Genomic DNA, 8,187 nt, shown 5'->3' with positions numbered 1-8,187 from the left:
CTGCGTGTAAAGTGATATTTTTTAAGGAATCGGGCGGATTCTAGAGTATGCTGCACCTTTCATGAAGATTGCCCATATTGGTATATTTTAGGTGTGATTTTGGCGATGGGTGGGGGTAAATATAAATTGCTGTCAGTCATTTTTTAAGGAACAATGCATTCAAACTATTATTTTTCTTCAATGTATGTCATAAATCATTGAATAATGCTATGCAATGGTTATCTGCCTGTGAAACAGATTTTTTGAAATATTTGGAATTGTGTTTCTAGCCACACTGAATTACAAAATTGTTCATTTTTAGGACCCCTGCCCCCTTCGTGTTTTGATTTAATGCAAATGATGAGTACTCTTTAAGGGGCGGTAACTTTTCCATTTTCGCTTCAACTAAAACATTTCCTTCTTAAATTGAGGTTAATATCCTAAACAAATGATAGTTTAGCGCAGGATTGATTCCGTATGATTTGATGATGGGCCACTTAATTCTTACACTCCTGCCAATCCTGGTAAATATAGTACCATCAGAATAAAATTGAAAATTAAAAACATTCCACAGACCATTTTTTAATGACACTAAAACATTTTATAAAAATTGACTATATTTTCCTTTGGATAGCAATTTAATAATTTAAAAAAAAAATCAAAGAAAAATGTTGGTTTTTTTATTGATAATATTTTGCCATGGCAACATTTTTTTTGTAATTGCCATGGACTTGCCATGGCAAATTTTTGCCATTGAATTGCCATGGCAAATTTTTGCCATGGAATTGCCATGGCAAATTTGCCATGGCAGAAATTTGCCATGGCATTTCTATGGCAAAAATTTGCCATGGCAAAATGAAAAAAATTAGAGATTGCAATAAAAACATAACAATAGCACCAGTAACATGTCATAGGATAAGTTTTAGAATGTTTTGAGATGTTTTAAAAAATTAATTGCCATGGCAAATTTGCCATGGCAAAAGTAGGAGAAATCTTGCCATGGCAATTCAAATTTGCCATGGCAAATTATTTGCCATGGCAAAATGCCGAAATGCCATGGCAAAACACACTTTGCCATGGCAAATGCAAACTTTCAATGCATTTTTACAAAAAAGTATTAAAGATATAGAAAAACAAAACATATTAACTTTTAAACCATTTAGTAAATATGACAATTTAAAATAGTTTTCATTTTTTTAAAGCGCGTAAAATAGGGGTTGAATTTGCCAAAAAAACTGGCGCGGCAAAAAAAAACCGGCAGCTATTAATAAAAGAAAATAAAACAAAAAAAGTTGCCACTTCATTTTTGTTTACAGTATCTTTTCTAAATCACTGACAAAAATGTAATTGGCCACATAACATATTTTGCAATTTTGTTTACAATGAATGAGCTTGACATAGAAATCTAGATCTACATCAAGTAGATTTATACTGTATAAGATATTTTTAAAAAAGGAAAATATATGACAAGGCTTCAGTACAGTACTGTAATTATTGACAAATGAATTTCTATTACAATTCAAGATCAATTTAGTAAAGGAAATGTTATTTCCTGTACTGCATGCTGCTTTTGAAATACAAATAATAGATCTAGTAATGTGATTGAAGATGTGACCATAGATAAATATTAAAATGCATTTATTTTATTAGCCCTTTGCCTTTGGTAGTATCTACAATAAATCATATTATATTCACATTACTCATACCACATGGCATATTCTACCAGCAGGGTTTCCATTAAATTCCAAACATTGGCAGTCAAAGACTGCAAAATGTATGTAATTGGAAGTCACTTTGTAGTAAAGAAGGAAAAGCATTACATTTTTGAAGTCAAAATCAAGGTGTAAATGACTCCAAAACTTTAATAACAGAAGCCCTGCTACCAGGATATTTTTAACATTCATGAGCCAGCACTTTTTGCTGATGAAATATTTTGTGTTGTTGTTTTAGGTCTGACAGCCAACATACATTTAAGATCTTCAACTTAGTTCATCAGAGTTTTGAAGTAGATAATATGATTATCCAGCATGTTGGAGCCATATTCTTCAAGGAAATGTACTTGTAAAGTGTTTGATACTTGGGTTTAAAGATCAAATGATTTACTATGAATGTAATCTTTGATACATATGTAAATAATCATCATAAACTGACCATTCTCAACCCTTTTATCAAATAATGATATTGATTAATTTCCTGAAATGCAGTTGAAAGTAATGTAACTTATTTGCAAATTTAGCATTTATATATGATGTCAGATGAGATCTTAAAAATATTGTTTTAAAATTACATAACTCTGCACAGTAACATGAACTAAATTTTAAGTTATATATTTAAAAAATAATGCTGTATTGTTTTATGCAAATACTCTGTCAATAATGTTAAGCTCTTAAAAAATATATACATAATTTTCAGAACACATAGATAGTTCACCTATTTGCTGATGAATATACTAAACTATTGTTGAAATGAGACACAATGTGTGACAAAGTTCTATGCCCTATTGAGCACCAGGGTTATGGAGTAAAAAAGACAATCACTTGTATCAACTGTACTGTATTGGTCAAGATAAAAAAACACTTCAATTGGGTAAGCATGTATATTTATGCAATATTCCACATTCTCTTTACTTTTGAAATAAAGAGTGCGGTGTTCCAACCACAATACATGCACATATGTAGATTCAGATTACTTTAGTCATGTTCAAGATGAATGTTACTGCCACTTGTACATGATATATAGACTGTAATATATTACACAAAAAAACTTACATGATGAACAAGACATTATATGAACCCAATAGCTGTGCAAACACTATACAACAATTTACTTATAGTTCATTTCTGTTCAGTTAAATATCATATACACCATCTTGTAGTCAAATCATCATATACACTATATTGTTTCATTTATACTTATTCAGGTTTTTTGTTATTTCAGGATGGCATGTGAGAAGTCAATGATTTGTCTATGTTTGACAGTATACCAAAAGTGAATTACATTCTCATAGAATTTGTCTTTAGAAGTATCCCTAAAAAAGCTGAATACTACAGTGGGAGGTGTTACAATATTTTTACTTAATTGTGAAACAAGTTTTTATATATGAATCACTTTTTGCTTACAAAAACTGAAAAACATATGAGGAGACATTGTTGCTATTACCCTGTTTGGGTCAAACCCTCAACATGGGGTTTGCAAGACTATAATTCAAGGACATAAATGAACTCTCATTTGTGACTTCCCATGTGATTGCTAGAATCTTTTATTGTAATTGTTTTAAATTAATTGAAATTATTTCAATTTAAAAATATACTAATATGTTATTCATATTATACAATTTAAAATACACTAATCAGAATATGATTACACTGTCAATATCTGTAACTGAAAATTTAGTCAGGAACATAACTAGTGCAAGCCCTTTCTATTTTTTTTTTTTTTTTGGTTAAAATTCTGAAAGACTTGAAGTTATTGTGAAAAGGAATATTTTTTTATAAAATGCAATTATTTTAAATCACTCAGTTATTTTTGCATTTTTTTGTTACCATGGCAACCAAAATACACCATTTTTGCAATCAGTGCATTAAAGAATATTTGTTTTGCTTTGGATTCATATTTTTATATGCTATCATGTTATAGACGTGCATTTTAAAGTTGACTAACTTAAGTTATGATATTAACCTTAATCATGGAAAAGGTACTGTAATTCTGAGAATTTAATTCTTATGTTTAAAGTTAATATCAATAACTATTAAGGGGTAAAATGAAAAATCCTTTTTTTCTTAAAAGTCTTTAATATTGTTGTCTTTTAATATAATATATGCATTATTTTGGTGATGAATTAATCAGGTTAAGTGCAAAAATGTTGCATTTGATGATTTTTTTATATTTTTTGTTGCCATGGCAACCGATTTTTTGAAAACAAACGATTGTTTTTATATGAAGATATTACATAATATTACACTAAGATGAATGTTCACTTAATTTTTTATTTTATTTTATTGTGTATAACTATGAAATTATTTCTAATTTGTATATACCAATAAAAGTTAAAAAATGTAATTTTTGTTGTTATGGTGATGTCATACAAATTAGAATATTTTCATAAAATATCAAAGGTTTTTTAAAAATAATTGTTTCCAGCTATTCAGCAGATGTTGTTCTACCACAAACTAGTCATAACTCATTTTCGCCCAAATATCACATTTGGGCCAAAAATCGCTGAGCTTGTCACATTTAAGAAAAAAACAATTTTACGTGTGAAAATATAATTTGACACAAATGTTTTTTTTTATTAAATAGGGAAAGAAAAGAAAACCGTCAAGAACGTCCAAAACAACAACATGGAAAATGTTGCAAACTCGGTTTGATTGAGCCGGTGCATTTGCGGTACTGGTAAGTGCAAGTTACCTTCTACGCCACTAGAACCAGCTGAAGCAGAATTCAACATTTAAACAATGGTGAGATTTTGAAGACATCATGTGCTTCGAAAAAAACAACATGTAAGTAGTTAAGCTTTACATTTTCAATTTAAGTTACGTCCTAAATTAGAGTTATTCATTTTATATACATTTGGTTCAGTATCTTTGTAGAAACGCTTCGGTTGTTTGCAGGAATTCACAATATTATTGCCAACATATTGCCAAATTTTTTTGTTAGGAATGTAAAATCAAAGTGAAACAATTATTCAGTAGAAATTGTAAACATCCATTATCCCCGTGTAAATAACATTGAAAATTGAGATGAAATGAAATACAGAAATAAGTTTGGGCGTTTATTTAAGGTCTTTAGTTTATCATTCGTTCCGTATAACTTTAATGTATTTCACATATTTGTATAGAATATAATTATTTGAAATTAGGAAAAAAAATGTAAACTCGCTTATAATAATTTCGTTACAAAAATATATTTCGACATATGTTACGAAAACCATTGTTTTCCGTGATGCTACTTCTGTTAAATATGCCCTCTGAAAGCATTGCAAACACTTGTCTAGTTTTATGTGAAAGTACATGATTATTAACCAATAATTTTTCTAATTTGATGGTAGCATTGTTCTGACATTCTTTCCTATAAAAGTCGGGGTAATTGCACTTGTTAGTTGTTCACAGAAACGAGTAGGTCTTTTATTTGGCCCTTCTCTTTTCATCGTTTTTGTGTGTGTATCGAACATGAAAAACATTATGAACACTACGAAGTGTTTATTAGAAAAAGCAGTATGGGGAATTTCAATAGATTTGTACATTATATTTAAAATGGAAACAGACAAAATAATTCTGACTTTTCCTAAGAGTTGCCTTTTCATTTATAGAAAAAAAAATTATTTTTAAATGCCGTATGCACGAGAATGCACCAGTAAACATTAGCAGCCGACATCAAAGTAAGTCCTACTGGGGTCCTTGCCGGTGGTCCTACGTTGGGGATGCGTTCATTGAATGCTAGCCTGCTTCCATGTTGAATCTTGTTTTTTGTTGGTTTTTGGGTTTTTTTTTGTAAAGTTATAACCGTTTTAAACTTTCCACCTATATGTTTGGGACTCCCAAAAAGAATGGTTTACTTTATTTACTTATATATGAAGATATAAGAAATGTATAAAACGAATATAAACAGCCAACAATCTTTTCAAATAACTTAATATCTAAAAAACTTCAATCAGTACAGCATTTATTTTAAAGATAATTTTAAAGCACATTTTAAAAAAGAGATTAATTAAATTCTATTCATCGCGTTCGGCGCCAAATGAGTGCCAAATCTCTGTGATGTCTTGGTCCATTCATTCGTGCAAATAAAGACCAGAATCTGATGATAAATAGTACGCTAAAAATAAGTAAAAATTAAAAAAAGAAATTAAAGAAAAAAGCCTAGTAAGCTTAAAACATATTTGCATTAGTGACTTACAGTTATATACTTACATTTTGTATTTACAGTTCAATTTGAAATTCAAAATGGATGTATGTAAATCAACCACATTTTTTATGTAAAAAACCTCACTGATTTATGTAAAACCTCACCAAAACATTTTCTTCCTGAAGCATTGAATAACTTAAATTGCCCTTACTTTCTCAAAACTAATTTTATGAACCCAGGATACAAAAATTCAATTATCTTTGTACACCATGGAACTGAACAATTACAGTACAGATATGCGCAACTTTATGTAAACCAAAACGTTGCATTGATGGATTCAAGCTGAACTCCTTATTTCAAAATATTAATAACAATACAAGATTATTGGCCTTTATGTAAACAAACGTCTGCATTGCTGAAAAACTGAACTCTTATTTAAAATTTACTACAGTACAGATATTGCGCACTTTAAATGTTATCAAAAACGTTACATTGATGAATCAAACTGAACTCTTTTTTCAAAATATTACTACCAGTACAGATATGCGCAGTTTTTGTTAACAAATTTGCATTGTTCCCAAACTACGCTACAATGTCGTTGTTTTATAATTAATAAGAAAATTAGCTATTTTGATGAAATTTTTTTGTATTGTTTAATCCAAAACCAGTTTATGAATAATTGCTAATAATTAAAAGTCGTTAACGGGAGCCTTCAAAACTTGTGGTTTTTGGGCAATCAATAAAATATTACAGGAATCATATTCTTTGTATTGACCACCTGTTCATAAATGCTTTTCAACTATAACCAAAGAATATTAAATTGTACCCTCAATAATATTAAAATAGTTTTGTTTTTAAACTGTTACATACGTTGCATTTTACATTTAATATTCAGGAAACAATTAGAGTCCTTGAAAGACAATACTGGATGATGGATTCGTCCTGTGTCGTTTTCATATATCTCGGTATTTTTTTTCTTTATTGACAGATACCTCATCAAGCAGGTGTCCATGTCTTTTGGCAATGCGCAAACTTGTATCTGCAACCTATGACCTTCGCCTATGACCTTCGTTGTTGTTTTGAGATTAATATATGCACTTTCTATAAATCAATTATGCTAAACCATTCAAGGTATAACAAATTGTAATCACAATTCCCTGTTTAGCCTTGGTGTAAAGTGGTTCAAATCCCGATGCAAGGGGTGGAGTTGAAATAGTTAAACTGAAATAAAAAAGCCTAAAATGAACAAAAAATTTTCATCTGGTAATGTTTTCAGGTTCATATGAAACACACAGTCCAACTGGTGGTTTTAATTCCGCCCCGTTACTTTCTTTGCCGGGCTAATATGGCAGTATTTATGGTTTCAATGAGATGTAATTTTGACTTATTCCCCCGAAAATAGGAGGTTAACACAATTGCATTTTACGATTTAAAATTTATTGCCATCTCCCTTGATTTACCAGGTGACCAATGAGTATAAAAAATGGTATCAAATCATTCAAGCAAAAATTATAGTCATGGCGAAATCCTTTAGTGAGTCGTTTATTTTGAATGGCTTCTTTACTCTGTCTGAATGGTTTACTAAATTGAAAGATGCCTACAGACTAAATAAAACAGTAATCAAGGGACTGGGCAGTCAATCTGTTATACAGCGAGTATATGTGTAGTGGAGTTGTTATTTAAATGCGAGTTCATACGAATATTATCAAAAAAAATAAAATAAATAAAATCCTGATAAAAAATTATTGTTTAGGATTTTCGTAGTTTTATTTTTGGCCGCAAATTGTACTACGTGAAAACCCTATAAAAAAGTAAATGCATATACCGTTTGACTCCGTTTTCACTGCAATTTTCAAATGTGTTGTTGGAATGATCGTTACCGATGTCACCATTCTCTCGTTCATTTGAAGCATGGCTGAGCAAAGTTGTAACAGTTTCAGTAGCCTTAATATAAGACGTCTGTAATGGTTTAAAATAACGTATCAATATACATAAAAAATTATTGGCTTTTTGTAGCATTAAATGATATTGTTGCTGTTTTTTTTTTCAAGTAAAGAAACAATGTAAGAATGTAACATTGATGTTTTAAAAGATACATAATTATGACAAAGTATGCCGTAACGTGAGACATTAAACATCATACAAATCATGGATAGACAAATAAGCTCGTATTAACAAGACAGTAAAAAGACGAAGTTCCCAATGCCAACTCAAAAAAAATTCTATCGCTGTAACAATGTTCAGCAAAATGAACTGATTATAATTTTATTATTTTTTAATAAGTAAAGACGATGTCATACCCTTTTCTAAAAACTTTTTTGTGCATAAAAAACTTCTATATGGGAAATAAAACAGCAACCGGCA

At 29.8% G+C, this 8,187-nt stretch overlaps 1 long non-coding RNA gene across 1 annotated transcript; it reads left to right on the top strand.

Annotated features, from left to right (window-relative positions):
* The first annotated feature begins 1,793 nt into the window (after window positions 1-1,793).
* LOC132758101 (uncharacterized) lies at window positions 1,794-3,081 on the top strand. Its single transcript, XR_009629535.1, has 3 exons — window positions 1,794-2,040; window positions 2,392-2,565; window positions 2,917-3,081. It is a non-coding gene; the product is annotated as an uncharacterized LOC132758101 (long non-coding RNA).
* Window positions 3,082-8,187: the final 5,106 nt, after the last annotated feature.

This window comes from Ruditapes philippinarum, unplaced genomic scaffold (genome assembly GCF_026571515.1).
Source record: "Ruditapes philippinarum isolate M1 unplaced genomic scaffold, ASM2657151v2 ctg6370_1_1_1_1, whole genome shotgun sequence".
In the NCBI taxonomy this organism is placed as follows: domain Eukaryota; kingdom Metazoa; phylum Mollusca; class Bivalvia; order Venerida; family Veneridae; genus Ruditapes; species Ruditapes philippinarum.
The sequence above is the reverse complement of the archived record's forward strand: the minus strand, read 5'-3'. Positions and strand labels throughout refer to the sequence as shown.